At 38.8% G+C, this 20,006-nt stretch overlaps 1 protein-coding gene and 1 pseudogene across 6 annotated transcripts in view; both read right to left on the bottom strand.

Moving 5' to 3' along the window:
* Rasgef1b (RasGEF domain family member 1B) overlaps nucleotides 1–20,006 on the bottom strand; it is a 751,497-nt gene that overhangs the window by 99,874 nt on the left and 631,617 nt on the right. The gene's annotated exons all lie outside the window — the stretch shown is intronic.
* LOC117283935 lies at nucleotides 18,835–18,957 on the bottom strand (annotated as a pseudogene).

The following is a 20,006-nucleotide window of genomic DNA, read 5'->3' as shown; positions in this document are numbered from 1 at the left end:
TTTTTTTTTTTTTTTTTGAAGTTTTTAAGACAGGGTCTCACTAAATTACTGCATTGCACAGGCTGGGCTCACAGTTGCTGCTTCAACCTCCAAAATGTTGCAGTTATAGTCACGTGCCACCACACCTGGCTGTGACTTTGTTTTTTATGTGATCAATTCCATCTGAAAACTGAAGAGAGACAATAAATAGACCAGAGGCTTTAGGGTCTAGCCTTGATGTTTCCTGCTTTACTATTTCTCCTTTCCAGTTTACCAGCCTAGATCTTTTCTTTTTTAACTTTTTTTGGTCTCTACTTTTGTGTGTTATCTGGGGCAAATCACATCAGCTCCGTGGATATCAGATTCTTCAATTTGGACACACAATCCAAATTACCAGAGGATGCTTTTCAACTCTATGCAATTACATAAAATTAATAAAACACAATCCCAGATATGAGGGATTAAAAAAAATCCATGGGTCCTACCAAGGGAAAAATAGGAGGACTGAAAGTCTTGAGGGGAACTCCAAGTGAGTCATGAGTTCCTGAGTTAATTTAGAAGCCAAATTTTTTTCCTATTCTGATGTCTCTCTTGAGTGTCCTATAATTGATGACACTTTACAATCATAACTTTTCCTTCCTTAGCAACTCAGAAAATGCTGGTGTATTGCATGATTGAATTCTCTCCTAGCCCCCAATCCAGTTAAGGTCGGAGTATATAGAGAAGCAGATCCGTGAAACATTCAATGTAACACTTTTTAGATGAATCGGGGACACAGGTGAAACAGAACCACAAGCCTCCAAAGTTGTCACTGTTTTATTGTCACCTTAGAAAGTTTTTATGTGCTGAAAAATACTTCCCATCTCATGTTCTAGGTCTGTCTTAATTGATTCTTCCAAATGTGGCTCAGGGTTCTGATGATAAACTTTTATTATATTTATCATCATCATTATTATTAATCCAGGCTGATATTTTCCAAACTGTAAACTGAAAGTCATTTGTGGGTTGAACGGTCAGTATAATGAGTCACCATAATAGTTTTTTTGGTACTGGAGATCGAACTCAGGTCCTTGTGTTTGTGGGGCAGGCAGCAGAACCACTGAGCTAAATCCCCAGCCCTATAATATTTTAACAAATGAAGCAACATAGACTGGCCCAGAAAACCTCAGACCACATCCACATAGTGAGTGCAACATTGTCAGAGACATTTTTCAGATGTGTTTACACACACACACTCATGGGAGTACAGTCCATAGTTTAAATGTATTTGTACTGTGGGCCATAGTCAAAGATGTAAAAATGCTATTCGGAACTGACTGTGGCTACTGCAAAGAGCTTGCAAGGAGAGCAACCAAGCAGAGAGATGCTGAATTTTGAGTAGTGTCTTTGGTCCTCAGCAGCGCATGTCTATCACCACACTGAAGACATCATGGTCAAAATAAACAACTATAGGTTGAATAGCCACAGTGCAAAAATCTAAGATTCTGAACACTTTGAAATCTGATACTCTTTGAGCATCAACAGGACACCACAAGTGGAAAACTCCACACCTGACCTCATGTGACAGTCACAGTCAAAACATGGGTACACTAAAAATACTGTATTACATTTGCTTCAGGCTCTGTGTGTGGATATACTGGAGACAAAGTTTGTGGTTAGACTTGGGTCTCATTCCAAAGATACCTCATTTATGTGTATGTATGTGCAAATACTCAAAAAACAGAAAAATCTCCCAAATCCAAACCACTTCTATTCCCAAACATTTTAGATAAGGAGTACTCAGCCTTTCTTCGGATGGTTGAACTAGCCTGTCATTAAAAAAAAAAAAACTCTGGTGAATCTTCTTTTTACCACCTTTGTTAATAGCCATGCTCAAGAGCTTTGCTACTTGATGGACCCTGACTATCTTTATTTAATTAGTAAATCAGTAGTAATTTATAACAAAAATTCCAATTGACCATTGATGTTAATTTATTTTGTAGAATATTCATGGTGAGGTTAACTTTGACATTTTCACTTGGATGTTTGATATCTTTTTGGCAGAACACACACTTAAGAAAGGTATGATTTGAGGAAATGGATACTGTTAAATTCCCTTCCTTCCAAATTATTCAGTATGAGAACAGCCTGGGCCCCACTTCCTGGCACACAAGTTTCCTCGGTGTTTCCTATGAGCCTGGAGTTTCTGCTTTTGCTGCCATTTCAAGCATCCCTCCTGTACGTCAGAGCAGGGGGTTCCTCGAGAGGAAATGAAACCAGCAGCTGTGATAATGAAAGCTGGAAAATGTTTTTCCCCACAACCTCTCCAGGTAGTGCAGTCCCAGTCTTTACTGAAGAATAACCATAGCCCTTAGCTTTTCTGATCGACTTTTTATTGCTGACTCTCCTTGGAATCCCTCCAAGTGAAGCACCCTGTGATTCTGAGACCTCTTCATGTAACAATTTCATTTTACAAATGAAGAAACAGACTTACAGGAGCTTGAGATTAATCCAAGTTTAGAAAGCTGGTTATTAGCTGATCTGAGACAGCTAAAATGTCCCACAAAAGGCTGGTTAGGGGGTTACTTTAACTTACTGAATTTAGATTCTTTCTCAGAAGCACCTTAAATGTTTGGAAAAGCTATTATACCTGAGTCAGGTATTTTAAACTATTATTGAGTCTAAGTATATTCCTCCTCTTAGCAGAAATGTATAGTAAATGATTACAACTAATACATTTTGTTTTGTTTGTTTGTTTTGGTACTGGGGATCAAACTTGGGAGGGACCCTGTGCTTGTGAGGTAGGCAGCAAAACCACTGAGATAAATCCCCAGCCCTACAACTAATACATTTTAATAAATTTGACAAATGGCAATCTGATTTTAAATTTCTTCCTATCTGTGTCATGCACTTCAGAAACAGAAGAATAAAAGCTGTTTTCTTTTTCAAAGTATTTGTGAGGAGGACTGATGGTTAAATGTCCCTCTCCGTGGACCTTCTATGAATGTGATTTTTCTCTGTCTACTTGGATGCTATAATACTGTCTGTTACCAATAATTAAAAAACAAACAAACAAACACCTGGTTTAAGTGTAAGGATTGAGGCTTTGCTACTTCAGAAAATTTCAAAGGATTTTGTTTGAAAGTTGGAGAATAAAGATTTAGAAAAGAAATGGCCTTTTAAAAACCATCATTTTGAATGAGAAAAAGAAGACAGTTTAAAGAAAACAAGATGAGCAAAGGTGAAGAAAACTTTGACATCTAAGGAAGCAAAAAAAACAAAAAAACAAAACAAAAAAAACACCTTGGATGCCTCTGATTAGTGTGTTTTCATAGAGTTTGCTGTCAAGAAAATTTCCATCCAAGTGAATTCTATTTTTTTCAGTTTATATCTTGGTAAAATATGCTCTGTTAGAAAAGTGAATTTATCTTTAATAGGATGGTTAACACCGACAATGTCAAATGAGATATTCAGGAAAAGTTACAGCGATCTGATAAGAGAACAATTATGTTCTAAATATATAAATTCATAAAAAAGTGAAAAAATATTAGTATGTACATTGATCAATAAATATACACATTAATGTTATTCATTCAATATAGTATGCAATAACTAGACAATTAATGAACACCATGTAGCAAAGCAAAAAATATTTATAATATATTAGAGAAGTTATAAACTTACATAATAATAAAATAATTATAAAATGACTAGAGCTCTATAACAGAAAACCAGTATTCATCTAAAGATTTTAATACATTAATAGTGGGAATCTTTGGTGAGATTTTTGAGGTTGTCTTCCTTTTTCTTTATTTTAGATGTTCTATAAAATAGCTCTGAGTAAGAGTTTTTGGAAGAAATAAATGCATTTTTCTTAAATGGTGGGGAACCTACCCTCCTTTTCCACATTTTTCTTAACCAGTTCGTGTTCAGTAAAATTTTAACATTTGGCTTGGATTTCCTTGGTTCATGTTAAAAGCATTTCATTTTTTTTCTGAATGCATCTGCCAGTCTCAGTTAACACGATCACAAATGAGAACACAAAATAAAACAAAAACAGCTATCAGCCTCTGGATGGTGCTGCAAAGTTCATGCACTAACAAGCAGCAGATTGGCAAATGTGCCCCTGAAGTTCAGATGTCTTTCCCACAAGCCGAATCAGCGCCTGTTTCCGATTGCTTTGTCCAGACTCCTTGTATGCGCACCTCTTTGACTTTCAAGCCTTTCGTAGATTAGAGAAAAATTAGAAAAGCTGTTTGTGAGACAGCAGCAACTGCTGATACTGCAGTAACAAGAAAAGGCATGAAAAAGTGGAGAAAGAACACTCAAGTGCAGAAGAACTCGAGAGAAAATCGTTAAACATCCAGTGGATCTAGAAACTGCACACAGGAGCAAGCAAATTCCCATCCTTCGGTGGGATCTGGATGGCCACTATAAAATTGTAGGTGACAATAACTTAATAATAGTGAATACAGGATTAAAGGGAATGCAAAACTATAACAAGTATACATTTTAAGAAAGTAAAGACTGTATTATGTTATTTAATGTAATTTCCACATAAAACAAAAATATTCTAGTGCTTTAACGGTTGTCAACTATATTAAATGACCCATCCCCGGATATCTTAGGATAATTAGTTTTTATTATAATTTTTACCTCCCTTTTTTTTCATTTTCTCATCACTTGAGAACAGTTGCTTCCTTTTGTGAATCAGGGCATCGCTGGAGCCATTACATGAATAGCTGCTCCTGATATCACCTAAAGACAAGACTGTGACTGAACCGGGCCACCCTTGCTTTCCACGTGGCTTATAAATGCCGCACCCTAGCAATTCAATAAGTTATCCTCACACAGCTAGCTCTGTCGTTGCCCGATACCACATGTTGGAGTCCTAGCCACAGTACAACCAGCTGCTTGCACAAAGTGAACCATGGTTGGGCATCATCTGGTCACCACAGCTCAGCTTTACAGTGTGAATTTAGTCATCTAGTATCTAAGGAATAGCAACACCAATAGATTGCTGACACGGGACTCCCAAATCCCCTATCATCACAGAATAATACTCCTTAAAATGAATCATAAGCAAATCCTTAGGTCAAAGTCCAGTTGGGTGTATGCTTGGCTTGCTGGTTTAAGGAAGGCTCCTCTTCCTACTCTTGTTCCCCAATTTAGCTACTCAAATTTTTCTACTGTGAAAGTTTCACTTTTGTTAATACCAATCCCCTCTCCCTCTTCCCTCTCAAAATTTCCATTTCCCTCGCATGTCTGCAGGTTTTTCTGCTCACTCCAGCCTCCCACGCTGGTTGGCTACAGGCCAGGGTTGGTGGGTGGATCACTGTTTGTCAGGGACAGTCTGGGTCAGGGGTGGCAGGGCCGCCGCTCAGCCGGAGAGACAGACAGGCAGTCTCCAGCTGCATGGCCAGAGATAAAGGACACTCTTTGCAGTTCTCCTTTTCTCCTCCTCACTGGACAAGGAATCACAGACTTTTCTCTATTTCTGTCCCTCACCCATCCATTACAGCCCAGTCTTCTTTTCTCAATGCCTTCAACTTTCCAGAGGCAACATGGGGACAGAAAGTTAAGGAGACCCAGCATTTGTACCTAGAAACTTCCTAGAATTTATCTCTAAAATGACAGTTTCATCTAAATCAAAATACCCTCCCTGTCCTCTTGCCAAGGCGGCAGGTCCCACTCAATCTCTGTTTCCACTGAATTTCTCTTGACAGATTTGCATTCTCTTTTCTCCTGGAGCCCAGGTCAGCATTCTCTCAGTTACTTGCTGAGGAGGCTATTTCTCTTCAATAGACTGGATTCTTCTTTTCCGCTCCGATTCTACTTTTCTTTCCCTTTCCCACTCATCTTTAGCTGTCTGCTCTCGGACCCTGGAGAAATTCAGCCTCCTCCTCCCCTGGTCCTTTCTGACTTCTTCATTCTCCCCTCCATGGCCACCTATCCTCTCCCCTTTCTTAATTTTTTTTCCCTTATTCTTTTTGGTAATTTCTGCCTATAGTCCTTATCTTTTTTGTCCTTCATATTCTGTTTGTCTTTCTTTTCCTTTTCAATAAACTGAATCTAGAGAGAAGAGATATTTCCTGCCTGTGAAGTTTTGTCATTCCACTTTTAAAAAATAAGCACTGCCAGTAGAATTGCTTAATACTAGTGGAAAATAAATGTTTGCAGAAAGACAGCAAGCAGGACAAAAAGTACTTATTTGCTGTGGTTGAAGTTAAAAATCCAAACTGTGAATGCAAAGGGATATATACTGGGGACTGAACCTGGAGCCTTCACACTGAGCTACTTCTCCATCTCTTTTTAAGTGGCCTGGGTTGAGCGTGAATTTGTGATCTTCTTGCCTCAGCCTCCCTGATTACTGGGATTACAGGCATGCACCACCATGTCTGGCTTGGAAATGTTTCTTTTAATAGATAATGAGTCAAAGTTGGGAAATTGTTGTAAATATACCTTAAACAATTCTGCTCTACTGAATATTTTCATCTAATATTAGATAACTCATCACTTTTTGAGTGATTTTTGTTTTTTGTTACTAAGTAATTTTCCTAATACAATGAATCCACTATAAAAATTTTAAAATACAAGAAGAGATACCATGGAAAGTTATTCTTCCATTTACCCAAATGTCAGGCTACTTTGCTAGATATGACCATAGTTTATCATAATAACAGTATATACATGTATGTATATACAGGGCACATACATTACTAGTAATATGTATATGTGTACACAGAGCTATATTTCTATATCTTTATTCCTCCACTTTTAACATAACTGGAAGTATACTATATGTGTTGTAATATAACATTTCATTCACTTAACAATGGCTAATGGGGTGAATTATGAATGGAGTGAAAATGAGCACTTATAAGTTTATTTCATTCCTTCCCATTGTCACCTAGAATTCATTTTATCAATAAACCATAACTAAGCAATCCTAAAATTTTGGTTTCTGAAATCTTTACCCTCTTAAAAACTACTTGAAGACCTCATTATATTGATACTTATATATCAACATAAATGTCCATGTATTAGAAATTAATCCCAATAAATTTTAAAAATAAACATAAATTATAAACTAATTCACTTATAATTCCACTGTATTTAACATAAATAATATATTTTGTGAAAATAAAAATTAGATTTTCGAGAATAAGAAAAAATTGGTGAGGAAATAATGGCATTGCCTTATAAAACAAATCTCTAATGTCTGGCCTAATTGAAGATAATTGGATTCTAATATCTGCTTCTGTATTCAATCTGTTGCAAAATATTGTTTTAGTTGAAGTATACAAAGAAAATCTGGTCTCATACAGATATGTTGTTGGAAAAGAGGATATTTTAATAGCTTTTTCAGATAATTGTGTATGCTCTTTTCTGACTATACAAAAACTCAGCTCTCAAAGATTAGTTGAAATATAGAATTTGAAACCACAACAATAAAGCTTCTTACTTTGTTACCTTAAAATCTGCTGGTCTATCTTACACTTCAAATGAATCATTTACCCAGGTATGGTTTTATAGCAACATGAACTAATGACTTAAAAAATAGAGTGTATAGAGTTATATCCCAAATGTTGATATATTTTATTTTATCATAGCACAAAATTATATTCCTTAGTATCACCACCAATTTTCCCCAGAATTTTTCAAATATTAGGATCTTGTCAAGTTCATGAGGGCAGATATATGCTTTCATATATTCTAACTTTGCTTTGAAAGATCAAATTTTACCATTGTCAAGAAATGTGATCTATTGTTTTCTTTGAAGTAACAAGTTCATTTCGTCTATTTTGGGGTATCTGCCAAACACACAATTCTGAATAACTAAAGTTTGCCTGTCAGTTACTTTTTCTAAAAAGCGTTGTTCCATTGTAGTTGTGCTTGCAGCTGAAACAACTGCCAAGCGCTTTTGCTTGAGAGCACCCCCACAGTTCAGCAGGCAGAACAAAGGCTTTCCGCATGCTTTCTGTTTCATAACACAGAATATTAACAGATAAGTACTGAAAGATCAAGGCCAGATGAAATTTGCTATCTGTTCGTCTTAAGCAAGAGTGTTCTTGGGCCAGGGTTTTAGCTCAGTGGTCCAGGCACCTGCCTCACAAGCGCAAGGACCCAAGTTTGATCCCCGGTACCAAAAAAAAAAGAGTATTCGTAAGTAAAACTAACTTTGCAATATAAGAGAAGCTGCATGGTGTAAAGACCATGAGGACCTTGTACAGCTTGATGCCACTGCTTTGATTCTTGCTAAGGCACCAGCAGTTTCACTCACAATTACCTCTGTGCTATCTGTGAAGAGGTGAATAGTGTCTTAGTAAGACTGAGAAGTCAGCTTTGATCCCATAGCTGTCCACCTTGGTGGTCTATGGAGCACATTTTGAGAACTGCTATCAATTCTTATTGAACCAGGATCACCTTATTAGACAGGTTATTTCCAGTCCTTGGGAGATATAAATATTTTCATAATAAATATTCTCAAATCAACATCTGATATTCCACTTTTCTTTGTATGTTAAATGATTTCAGTTTCTAGGGTGTTAAGAGATCCAAAATGCTCTTATTTTCTGTCTCTCTCATCATGACTATAACTTTTGTTTTGTTTTTTGGTTCTTTTTGAGACAGGGTCTTGCTATGTGATTCAGGCTGACTTTGAACTCACTACATAGCCCAAGCTGGCCTGGAATTTGCAGTGATCCTCCTGCTTCAGTCTTCTGAGTGCTGGGATTACCGGTGACTTCTACTTATTGGTGGTAAGTGTGAGGTCCTGTTCCAAGGGAAGACCAGTCTCCTCTTACAGACTGAACAGCACTCTTGGGTTCACAAAGACATCTGCTGTCATGCATTCAGAGATTCACAGTGGGAAAAAAATGGAGGGATTTGAACAGAATTGTGCTACGATCCCCATCATTTTGGTGCTTCGGAAACTTTCAGACAGCAGGAAATGGTAATTATGGATCTAAAATGTATTTTACTTGGGAATAATTAATTAATGCAGAAGCTAAATTACTAATTATCTATTAGGTTATTTGAAATTATTTTCTGAGGAACTACTATGTTCAGTACATGATACTGATACTCTAGACATTGCAGGGGCAGCAAAAATGTAGGAGGGACAGTGTCTCTGCAATCTTTCTTTTGCTTCCTTTCTTTCTTTTTCTTCCCTTCCTCTCTCCCTCCCTCCCTCCCTCCTTCCTTCATCCTTCTCTCCCCTCCCCTCCCCTCCCCTCCCCCTCCTCTCTTTGATAATGTCTTGCTATGTAGCCCAGGTGGCCTCAAATGTGTGGTGAGCCTCCTGCCTCAGTTTCCCGAGTGCTGAGATTATGGGCATGCACCACCACATCTGGCTTACCAAAAATACTTTTAAAACTTCCATAAAGTCAAGTGCAAAGCCACATCCTCCTCAAGAGTGTTTATAATACAAATATGTGGGCTTTATCTTACTAAAAATTAAGGTGACTATACAGTTATGTATTTACACCAGCTGCCTCAGATCCCTTGCACTCCCAAAAGTATACCAATTTGAATATTACATTGCATAGTCATGTATTAATTGTGGACTTAGAGTTCCCCTACATGGCTCATCTTCAGACTCGATATAACCCTCTAGAGCCTTTGGTAGAAAAATAACATTTATTGAGCACCTACTGTAGGCTGTATGGTGTTTTCTATACAAGCTTTATTCAATACTTACAGAATGACTACGAGAATAGAATATCCTCATTTGACAGGTAGGGAAACTGAAATTCAACAAGGACAAAAACTTACCTAATGATACAAACAAAAACATCTTCCTGTCTACTTTCAAACATCCATGCTCTTCTCTCAGTTTTCCAGACTATATCTTTTGAAACCAGCATCTAAATGATCTGGGTTCTTATTCTGAATCCAGGTTCCAGGCCTGGCCCCAACCTCTGAAGCCAGAATCTCTCACAGGTGGGCAGGGATGTCCACCCTTGCAATAGCTCTGCAGGTGATTCTCGAGCACTGCACCTCTGGAGAACCACTGGTCTCCCCAGCTCAGACACCAATTCCTTCTTTAAATAAAACATATTTTGCAATACACAAAGTAAGAACAGGCTAGCCCCAATCCTACTGGTAGGCTCCAAGGTTTTAGACAATAGCCAGGCATATCTGTTGGCAACTTTGTACCATTGCTCTTTACTGCTGATTAAAATGCCCACTGATTCTCTCTGTGAACTGCTTTCCTTTCTGAGAGGTTTCCCCAGGCCCCTCACAAAGTTAAATGGGAGCTTTTTGCAGTGCAGGTTCAGTGATGCCAGTTGTGGTTATACAGTCTCCCAACTTCAGCATAGCTCTCAGGATAAGTTATTTTTCTGATTATTGACAAACTATGACTAGAGTCAGCTTCCCTTGGCACTCAATACAATAGACTCACTTAACAGTCATTACTGAAAAATGTTTTGAGCTCTATTGTTCTCTACCCACTGAATACATGCAATTCAAGTATTTCATTATTAGACAGGAATTTAGATCAGCTAATATCATGAGGAGACTTGAACAACACATTGCTGGCTTACAGTGCAATAGATTTTGAAAGACACATTGAAACTTAGTGATGATTTTCCTCAACCTCTCATTTGGAAGAATATCTGACCTGCCCCAGATGCTCGATGCTTTAGAAAAGCACCCTTTTCTTTTGTGTATGAAGCACGTTCCTAATTCTCATGCATGGCTTAGTGTAGGCCATGATGTGATCAAAGCTTTTTCCTGGGAGAAAAGACTGAGGCCAGGACCAAGTGTAGCCCCGAGAAAAACCCTCTAGATGGCATGGAAGTGTGAGTAGATCAAAACTGATCCAATCAAAATCAGACTCAAGGGTCAAAGACAAGATCTGGGCAGTGTTAGGATGTCTTTTTGTGGAAGTTGGAGTTATCTGGCTGTCTTTAGCAATGACAAAAACGTTCAGTTAGCTCTGAAAGTATAGGGAGAGACCAGGGAGGGAGGCTAGAAACAAAGTCCAGCTCCATGGAAAACAGTCCTGCAAAACTTAGGGAAGAAGGTTAACTAGGATGGAACAGTGAAAAAAGCTACCATGAACCTAGATCCTAGGAGATGGGTAAGGCAAGCAGAGTCACCATGCAAGATCAAGGTAGGCTGTGGCCCAGGCCTCTCCTGGGCACCAGGCTTTGGTTGGTCTGGAACATGTAAGAAATTGCTTCCAGACCCCATTAATAAACCAGAGGGATAAGGGATAGTTGTAATGTGGCACCCACTCGTCAGGCACTGGCCTGTGCCTTGTTTGATCTGAGTATGGAGGCAACACCATCATCAAGGCCTGTAATTCACTTGTGTTCTTTAGTGTAGCCTCGCTGACTAGTGCTCCGATTCGGGCTGTTATCATTGTCTATTGAGATTCATCATTAACTATATATGCTAAGCTGGAGCATTTGTTGAATACTTTCTGGAGATTGAAAGAGCTATTCTAGCAATGTTGACGCACTGGACCCTCTGTAAAGGTGAGCCCGGGTTTATAGTACACTGGTTCCAGAAGATATTCTGACGCTTGGAAGCTTCTCTGATTCATTTTGTTTTCATAATAAGATTGTATGCTTTGTTTGTAGGCACTCAGACAGATCCATGTTGGACTGAGAAGAGAGTAGTCAGAGCCTCTTCAAATAATATCAAGATTTCCTCCTTAGAATTCATCATTTACAAGCAAGACATTTATACTGATGTCTGTGAACACTTTCAATTCCTCCAACGTGCCTATTTTATCTCGGCCATATGCAGGACATTCAAAAACTATCAACAAAGGAAAGAGTTATAGCAGGATCAATCCCTAACAGTTTGGAATAGAATTTGAGAAAAATATAAAGATGAAGTGATAGGAAGTGCTTAGGACCCTTTAGACAGGTGGTTATACTGACCTTACAGGTCTCCAGGCTCTCCTTAATGATGATGAAACAAATACAGCATCAACATTTCTTGCTCCATCCCCCACTTTAACAATCACAGCTCTGCACATATGGGAGTGGTGCTTGCAAGTCTCTGGCAAAGAATTTTTTAATTTCCTTGGTTAACTTTCAGAAACTTATCTGGGTTGATGGCTGGATACATTAGTAAGGGCCTGGCTGAAAGGCTGGGAATGCTTGGTGAGGAATCAGCACTGAACATTTTCCACGGCACACTGAAAAGATGAGTCAGTCTTGGAGGCTTATTTACATGGACACTCCCTGTCCTGCCTCACATGAAAACTTGTAAAATAAATAAAATGTGTATGGATTTTGAGTTTCCCTTCACCCTTCGCTCATTTTGACACAGCTGTTAAATATTATAAGGAATTATGAGCAGATCAGTGTGAGTTCTTGGTGCTGAGTGAAGTCACAGACCTCCCTTCTGCAAGGGCAGGGTCCACACAGACAGCAGGGAGGGCTGCATAGCACTTTCCAGCGTGACCAGGAAACAGCAATGTGTAGGAGGAACTTCTCCAAAGCCACTTGGCAGGAAGACTCCAGCCAACCTCTACCTAAGGATCACTGGAACTACAAAGACACAGATCCCTGAGTCTTCTAGGATCCAAAAAGCTGCTGAAAACTTCTAATATTTCTTCTTCCACTAATGGACATAGACAACTCTGAAAAACACACGAGATTGCATTACGTAGAAGGGGGTGCCATAGAAACTAGGATCACTAAAGTTCACGGTTGGTAGTGGGCTCTATCTGATCTTCTATAGTTGTACAGCCAGTGATGGTGTGGATTTAACTGAGATGGGCTTCTGTTTCAGTGCTGATACACATTAAGACAAACCGTAATTGGTTATCACGATTGTTTAAAAATAGTTGTTGGACATGATAAAGTAGAGTAACTTACAGTCAACTGGGCTCTCTATTTAAGGATGGGGAATTCAGAAAAGTGGATCTGAATCTTTCTAAGAACACAACTCTACCCGAGGAATTCTCAGAATACGGCATCGTTAGACAGCCATCCCTAAGCAACAAGCAATAATAAAGATGTAGCCAGCTTGCTAAGAAGACTAGCTGTTTTCCATGAAGGAATTAATCTGCCTTTTCTTTTGCTGATAAGAATCACATTTCAGCTCCAAAAGTAGCCAGACGGGCTTCTTCCCCAGATATATCTCTGGAACCTACATACACAGATGGGATTGTGGTGCTTTTAGTAAACTGAATGCAAGGTTGCTGTTCTACTTTTTTTTTTTTTTTTAACAACTTAATGCAACGCGTGTGTGTGTGTGTGTGTGTGTGTGTGTGTGTGTATGCTTTGCTAGCTGCAAAGTAGTCAAAAGAAAATAACACTGGAACATAATTTACCAGTTGTTTCATGTCTAAGAAGTCCAAAGATACCACTGAAGTCTTTTGCAAAGTTCACCTCCCATTTAACTCTTTTTTTAATCTCAGCTTAATGTGGGCCAACATTTGCTCACACATTAACAGTGGAAAACTCCAGATCAAAGGGCCTCTAATAATTACCTTAGATGTCTTTAGAACTTAAATCTCACCAACTCAATTAATAAGCTAAAAAGATATTTTAAGTGTAAGTATTGCATAAACCTGCTATATATTTAAAGACAACAGCACAGAGGAAGATTGTTGTAACAAATACACACTTGACACTTGTTTGTTTTCTATCACACTTAAAAAGAATGTGCAATAAAATCATTTTCCTAACTGGAATACCTGAAAGGATTTCACCTGAAAGTTACTACAGCATTAAAGTGGTCCATCAAGGTACCCACGAACAACCTTCATCTGAGGATTTTAAAGCATCTCACAAAATGGAGACTATTCCATTAAGAAAGACAAGATCATTTCAGCATTAGGAACATATCATTGTGTACAGTACTTGGGTTCTATTTCCCAATTTAACTGGACCCTAAGGACCTTGTCTTGCTCATGTCTGTATCCTAGACCACGATACAGTGCTCAATGAGCACCTGACAGATTCCCCCACACAACTTCTCAAGAGAATTCCCAGTAAAAGTTTCAGAGTGATCATCTCTCCCCACCCCAAGGGTAAGAAAATTTATTTAATGCACTGGGCATGTAAATAACTTTTATTGTCAGGGATTTAGCTCAGTGGTGCTGCTGCCTGCCTTGCAAGAGCAAGGACCCAAATGTAATCCCTGGTACCAATCCCCTCCCCCCAAAAAAAACACCTTTATTTCTGTCGTTAATTTTTTTGTTTCTGACTTTAGGGCTTTCTTTTTCCCCCCAGCACTGGGAATTGCTTGCCAGGACCTTGAGCTTGCCAAGCAGGCATGGTGCTACTGAGCTACATCCCTGACCTCTTTAGGGCTTTGGCTATCACTATATTTAATGTTTTCTCTCTCTCTCTCTCTCTCTTTTTTTTGAGTGTCTACCTCTCTGCATTACTGATTTTTTAAAAATTAATTTTATTGGTACATTTTAGATATACAATATAATGACATTCATCATTGGAAATTTGCACCTTTACATAATCCATCTTGGTTCTTACTTTTTTCCCATTCCCCTGCCCTCTCTTCAACCCCTCCACCCCTCCCTATTTACAGAGACTGTCTTTCTATTTTTTCATTTTCTCCTATTAATTCTGTTCCCTTCTTTCCTTTCCCCTACCTCTCCCACTTCCCCTTCCCCTATTTAATGTTTTCATCCCACCGCTTTTGGATGATGTTTCAAGCTATCACTGCAGACTATTAAAACCTTCTGAATCTTGAGTCTGTCATTCATGTGATATAGGGTATATCACATCACCTCATCCTCTCCTAAGCCAACAGTGACATAAATACTAAATAAACAGGAAACCGAGCCCAAGGACTCCCACTTGAATGCCCTCTTGAGCTTCTCTGAGGCCCCAGGCAGCGAGACTTTACACACTGTAAGTACCTTACAGCCAGGATTACCTCTGTGCATTTTGACACCTAGAATTGAGTAAATACCACAGATTTTCTTTCCTCCTTCCTCTGGGTGAGGCAGGAGCCAGTTTCCAACTGTGCAAGAAACTTTTGCTGTCAGGGATGAGATTTCATTCCAGCTTGAAGTCCTGCTTTTGAATGAAACTGTAAGAGACTTCTGACTTTTCTTTCCTTTTCTCCCACAGTGTGGACCTGTTTCTATACTCTCCTTTTCTCTACACTACCCTAACCCCAAAGGACTGTTTGCTTCTTAAGAGACCATAAAAGGAAACACGGTGGAGGGGAAGGAGCCAAAACCACCCCAGCAAAGAGACAGACACAAGCACAGAGAGAGGCTCCGTTTCACATTTGGAAATTCCCTCTCTCCCATGCTTTGCCACTGTCAACAGTGAAAGCGAAGCAGAGCTAACAATTGGAAGTGTGTAAGCAAAAACCCTTAACTGAAGTGTAGCTTGTACCAAAATGACGGTTTAATGAGACTCTGGGATTAGGAATTCTGTTTCAAGTCAACAGTGTATTATTTTAATAAACTTCCAAGTCTGAAAGATTTAGAGTACAGTTTGCAATTAGACCAAGCTCTGAGATGTGCACCCGGCAGGCTCTGACTTGCAATCAGATGCCGCATCTCCTTTGGTTCAGCAATGCACTGTCACGTGTAGCTCTGATTCAGGACGAAGAGACCGGAAACTCACTGTTTGGCCACTCCCTGTTCTGTGACTTTGGACAAGTCACTTAATCTATATGGGCCTGTTCCAACATTTGTAAATCGAGGTGGTGCTGAATTACATCATCCTGAGATCTCTTTTAAACACTGCCACTAAAAAAACTGAAGGAGTATTTTGAGGTATATTACATTTGTGATGATGAAATAATACGTGTTCACTGAAGAAAAATTAAAAACAAAGCAAGTATTTGTAATATCCCTACTCAGGAACAACTACTGTTGGTATTTTAGTTTATTTTCCTAGCACTATTTTATATTCATACATATTCATATTTAATGTTTGGGTACCAGGCCCACTCACCATGTTAGCTCTCTTCAGTTCTTCTGCCTTGAGCATACCTTGGGTCAAGCTGAGCTCACTCTCTGGCCACTGGATTCAAGAGCATTTTTTTCTTAGACAAAGAACATAGGATTGGAGTTCTAGGCTAATGCAAAAAAGATGGGCTGGACCAACTTCTTTAGGGATTTAGAACTGGGAGGCTGAGAGATGAAATCAGGTATTAATCTGGCTGAGAGCAGAAGATGCAAGATACAACAAAAGCTAAGGAAGGCATTTTGGACTGTGTGCAAGATGAAGCTGAGAGATAGCAAAAGCTACGTGTAAGGCGCGGTAGGGACAGAGATATGGAGCAGGCATGGGTAAAAGGCTCAAGAAGAAAACCTAGTATACTGAAAGAGGAGGCTCATGTTCTGTCATTTTCCTGATTCAATTCCAAGAAGTGTGTCATGGACTTTTATTGGAGGGAGGATTGAAACCAGGGTTTTTTCACTGAGATAAATCCCTACCCATTTTTGTTTTGTTTTAGACAGGTTTTTTGTTTGTTTTTTGTTGTTGTTGTTTTGTTTTGTTTTGTTTTTGGTACTGGGGATTGAACTCAGGACCTTGTGTTTGCGAGGCAGGCATGGTCAATAATATTGGCCACCCAAAGGAAACTGACTCAAACAATTTAAATTTGAATTGGCCTTTCTTTATTGAATATTACAAAATATTCCCCCAAGTTACTATATATTCTTTAATTTTTTTTTTTGGTACCGGGGATCAAACTCCCGACCTTGTGCCTGTAAGGCAGGTGGCAGCACCACTGAGCCAAATCCCTGGCCCTACTATATATGCTTTAAATGCACAGTTTTTAATGACTAAATAATATTGCATAGTATGAATACACTTTATAAGAATCACATGTTATAAGGAAGTTGTTTACTGTTAATGTAATTACAATTATTACTTAGATACTAAGAAGCCTAAGTCTTGCATTTGTCCAAATAATTCATACTTTTTTGTGTCCCAGGGATTGAACTCAGGACCTTGCACTTGCGAGGCAGGCAGTGGAACCACTGCGCTAAATCCCTGGCCCTGTCCAAATAATTTAAAAAAAAAAATCCAATGTTCTTTTCAGAATCTTTTTACTTGCCAGAAGTAACACACACACACACACACACACTCCGGCTTAATCACTAGGATGGAGAAACCCAGCCTACCTTAAAAAAAAAAAAAAATCTCCTAAGTACTGTTTTCTTAACTGTACCCTTTGCAAAGGTAGTCATTGAGCACAGTGGGTATTTTCCAGCTTTCTGATGCCATTGTATTCAGAATGAGGCAGACATAGCCCCACCCTAAACTAGTTTCAGTCACAGAACAAGAAAATCTGGGATAAAGGTCATTGTGAAGTTCAGATGAGCAGGTTAGGAACACAAGACGACATATGCACCTAAACCATAGAAGAGGGAAGGAGACGAAGAGATGAAAGAGGAGAGGGCAGGGGAAGGGAGGGAAGAGGGTAAAAATAATTACATGTTATGTTCATGTGCCAACGCATCGCAGTGAGCGTAACCATTATGTACTGCAGATGTACATTAATAAAAAGTTTTAAAACTAATGAAAAGGAACCGGCAAAAAATAACAGATTGAAAGAATATAAAATGCCATGATTGTCTGTGACAATAATAGCAAAAATAGTATCAGCTCATGGATGGGCACTAACACTTAGGAAAACCTCTACCAAGCTATGAAAAGCTTAGGCTCCCTTCTCCATTTCACAACATAATATCGAATGCTGGTCTTTACAGACTGACAAATGGACGGAGAGAGAGTCTGCCACCTTCCCTATCACAAATTGTACCCACATAATAACTTGAACACTGCCCTGTAGCTTTTCTTTCCCAGCATAACAGGGCAATTAGCCTTCCTTAGTCTGGCTTCCTTCCAATCCCCTAAACTTGTATCAGTCCTCTCACAAAATTATACCAATGCATCACTATCAGACACGTATGAGAGAAAGCTCCCCTCCCCAGCCGTAATTAAACATCAAGGGCAGCTCTGAGCATGGAGCCATATTTCCTTGAGTACTTTGGTTTATCCCTTCCCAGGGAATGGATGGAACACACTACCATGTGGCTAAACTACCTGCGAGGTAAGCGATTTCGGTGTCAGTGTTTATTTGCTATTATTTAGGAATGTCCATGCACCTACTTCACACAAAGTTAAGTGTGAAAAATGCACAATGAATTGTATGAAGAATGACACTATAAAACTCCAAGCTACTTTCACATGGAATGCTTTGGTCTGGCTGGAGGAGCAAGCTGGTAGCAGCTCTAGCGAGCTGAACTGACTGGAAGATCACAGACGTGGGATCAGATCCTACCATCTACTTGACCTGGGCACATTCCTTACCTTTCATGTCTGGGTTTCCTCAGACAATACAGTATTATTGATGTGCTATGTGTTTAATCAACGTTAAATGTGTTCCGTGTTAATGAAGCCTTACTAAGCTAATGGGAGGATTAAAGACATTTGAAACACATCTATAATAAAAGTCATTTTAATGAATGGACATCCCGCTCTGGTTTCGGAATTAAAGTGGAAAGTCTCTGAGGTCCCATCATTAGCTATGAGCTGAGTACTGCTTTGCAATATTATAAAAGTTTTCCTTGAAAATGTTCCAGTTAAAATACAAGACACGATTAATTTTATTAATTTTAATCTTCTTTCTGTTACTTCATTTCTAAACTATGCACTTGCATTTAGAAAATCCAAGAGAATAAATGAATAAACATTGGAATTAATTTTGCAAAAGTTTAGTGTGGTGACCAAATTGAAAATAAATATTAAAAGTTCAAATGTTCTATGTATCACATGTTAACAGGGAAGGTATTAACTTTCTAATTATGATGCTAGAAAATTGGATAATTTGAAGAAAAATAATTAACCTAGAGCTTCACCCCATTCTATATATCAAAAATCAATGATTTTGCAATTACCTAGTGTTAAATGTTAATACACACATATAGATTTAATCACATAAATACAGAGATATATAGATGTAGATACTTATTTAAACTGATAAGAACAGATACTACACTTGATCTTAGCCAAAAGGCCGAGAAGCGATAGATACTTATTTAGATGTCAAAAAATGTCATCATACAACTGAAAGAAGACAACTGATTGGCAGCATTGGTCCAAGTGACCTGCTCAGGGGTGGTATTTTCTCAAAACTCCCTTAAACATCTGTGTTTCTACAGCTCCATACTGTATTTATTTACAGAAAACATCTTTCCCAAGTAGGAGAAGGGAGATTTGAAGTATAACTTTTAGAAGTTGCCACATCCACCTTTCAAAATATTTATGAAAATTCTCACTCTAAAGTAATATAAAGGAAAACTGACTTTTAGAGTCTCAATCAATGAATCTTTTATGCCAAATTAGAAGCATTTATGTGTAGTTACCTTTATAAAGTTTTTTGGGTTTTTTTGGTACTGGGTATTGGACTCGGGTCTTTGCGCTTACAAGGCAGGCCACCGAACCGCTGAGCTAAGTCCCCGGCCCTTTATAAAGTTTTATAAAAGCTTTTAAAAGTTAAATAGCCAGTAAAGGAAAATACTCATTTAAAATATGACAGGATTATATATGTTTATTATACGAGCTCAACCTAAATAATAAAGCTGGGCTTTCTCATTTCCTCTAAGGTGCATCCTAGCCCAGGAGCACATCCAAGCAATATATGAATCCGAAGCCATGACCTTGAAGAGCTGTGAAGATCTTTCATTAAAGATGGTTTTATTTTGTATGGAGGGACAAAAGACATGAGGTTTCTCTGCATTTCACTGTTGTGAAATTTACCAAAAATCCTCTCTGCCCATCCTTACCAAAGCCTCTGCCATCAAAGCAGCTGTCCAGATCTCTTATCATTTTACCCCAAACTGCACCCACTCAGGCTCTTTTGGGGGAAGTTGGACACAACGTCTCATTATGTAGCCCAAGCTGGCATGGAACTCATGGTGATGCTCCTGCCTCAGCCTTCGGAGTTCTGGGTCTACCGACCCATGCCCGGCTCTGCTCTGACTTTTGTCTTGTGGCCTTCTTCAGTCTCCTGCCAAACTTCTCTGACTTCTTTCTTTTTTCATGTTTTTCCCCAAAGCAGACATCTCTATATTTCTG

The sequence above is a fragment of the Fukomys damarensis genome, unplaced genomic scaffold (assembly GCF_012274545.1).
Source record: "Fukomys damarensis isolate Sample0158 unplaced genomic scaffold, DMR_v1.0_HiC HiC_scaffold_32, whole genome shotgun sequence".
NCBI classification, from domain to species: domain Eukaryota; kingdom Metazoa; phylum Chordata; class Mammalia; order Rodentia; family Bathyergidae; genus Fukomys; species Fukomys damarensis.
Note: the sequence above shows the minus strand (reverse complement) of the source record. Positions and strands in the feature narration are given on the sequence as shown.